At 53.8% G+C, this 2,059-nt stretch overlaps 1 pseudogene across 1 annotated transcript; it reads left to right on the plus strand.

Moving 5' to 3' along the window:
* The first annotated feature begins 398 nt into the window (after positions 1-398).
* LOC308564066 (sal-like protein 4 pseudogene) lies at positions 399-1,687 on the plus strand (annotated as a pseudogene). The gene has a single exon. The product of its transcript is annotated as a sal-like protein 4 pseudogene (transcript).
* The last annotated feature ends 372 nt before the right edge of the window (positions 1,688-2,059 follow it).

The raw sequence follows: 2,059 nt of genomic DNA on the forward strand, positions 1-2,059 counted from the left end.
TCAATAAAAACATATCTTCAGGTGAGGATTTAAAAACTAGAATAAAAGTGTGGGGCCCAAAGCTGAATCTGAGCTGCTAACCAGAGCTGAAGAGAGGATACTGTCCTGCCGCAGTCCCACCTGAACACCACTTCCACCCTTTGTGGTGGCCAGAAGCAGGCTGAGGAAGTGTGACCAGATGCGCAGAGAAGGGGAAGTGGACTGGGGTGGTGCAGGATTACCCTCTTGGGCCACGTGATCCAGGCAACTGCCAGCACCCTGGAAGCCCCCTGGCTACTCTGGTCTCGGCCTTAGACCAGGAGCAAGAGGAGCAGGAAGCACATGTATAAGGATGGTTTTTATTTGAGGAAATGCTGGACTTCTAGGAGTGGGGAAACAACAGAGGCTCTCCCGATGCCATGCTGAGGTGCAAGCAGGTGAAACCCAACATGTCAATTCCGAGGAGGACCAGGGCAGGGCGAGCACCAGCCCCAGCAGCCAGCCTGGAGCTTGCAGATGTGGCCCCGGGGGGCCGGGTGCTCCAATGAACCACCCAGGGGCTGGCGATGACATGAATGGGGACCACGCCACAGTGAAAAGGCCTCCTCAGGAGGAGATTCACATCTGTGAGAAATGCTGTGGAGAGTTCTTCAGCTTCTCTGAGTTCTTGGAACATAAGAAAAATTACACTAAACATCCACCTGTCCTCCTCGTGAACCACAGTGAGGGGTGGGTACCTTCAGAAGATTTCTCTGGGCTGTGCTTAGCCACCAGCCACAGCGTCCAAGCAGTAAGGACAGTCACAGGGAGGATGGTGGCAGCTCAGGGGACATAAAGAGAAGCTGGGGCGGAGTCTGTTCTGTACGTAAAGGTGAAGACCACCCTACCACCCACACTCCAGCACTTAAGCTTTTTACCCAAAGGCAAGGTGGCCAACACTAGCGTCACTCTTGAAGCACTATGGGGCACCATGGTGGCGGTGAATCGGGGGGTGTGGACGTGCTTTCCACCCCCTTGCCTGGTGCCAACAGCATCCCGTGGGTCCTGGAGCAGATCTTGTGTCTGCAGCAGCAGCAGCAGCAGCTACAGCAGATCTAGCTCGCCAAGCAGATCCTTGGCCCGGTGAACATGTGGGCTGCCCATGTCCTCCACTCAGGCACAGCAGGAGCTGACACCTGAAGACCTTGGGCAGCCACTTGTCCCAGCAGGTTTCTGTGGCCATGGCTTTGCTCAGCCAGAAAGCTGGAAGCCAAGCTCTGTCTCTGGATACCTTGAAACAAGCCAGGCTACCTCGGGCAAACATCCCTTCTACCACAAGCTCTGTGTCCCTGGGGCTGCTGTCCTTTGCCCTGAGGCCGGATGCCTCCCAGGTGCTTTGATATCTCAGGCCCTAGGCTCTGTGCTCTTCCACAGTCCTTTCTCCACTGTGGTGTTAGATCCATCCAAGAAAGGGAAAGAGAAGCCACCCAATGTGTCCCCAGTGGATGTCAAACCCAAAGACGAGGCCGCCCTCTACAGGCACAAATGTAAGTACTGTAGCAAGGTTTGGGGGACCGATAGCTCATTGCAGATACACCTCCGGTCCCATGCTGGAGAGAGACCCTCTGTGTACTCTGTCTGTGGCCACCAGTTCACCCCCAAGGGCAACCTCAAGGGGTACTTCCATCAACATCCCCAGGCGAAAGCAAACCCCCAGCTGTCTGCCTAACTCCACAATAAAATGGCAGCAGGCGATGGCCTTCCCTACGCACTTTCTGTGCCTGTCCTCACAGACGAATCAAGTCTCTTTAGACAGCAAACCTGTCCTGTTCACAGGGACTCCCAGTGTAGAGCTACCTCAGAATCTCTCTTGGAAGACTAACCCCAATGACCTAATGGGTGGCAAAAGACCTGCAGCCCTGGGCCTTCTCCAGAAAGTTTCCTTGATGTGACTTATGCCAGCTAATTATGAAGATTTTTTTCCCCTGAGCATCGCATGAAGGCTGCGAAGCTGGAACAGGCAAGTCCCGGGTGTGAGAGCTTTAATTTATTTACCACATCGATTTTTTATTTTTGTTGACTTTCTCTCTCTTTTCCTCTT

This window comes from Miniopterus schreibersii (genome assembly GCF_964146895.1).
Source record: "Miniopterus schreibersii genome assembly, chromosome: 11".
Taxonomy (NCBI): Eukaryota; Metazoa; Chordata; class Mammalia; order Chiroptera; family Miniopteridae; genus Miniopterus; species Miniopterus schreibersii.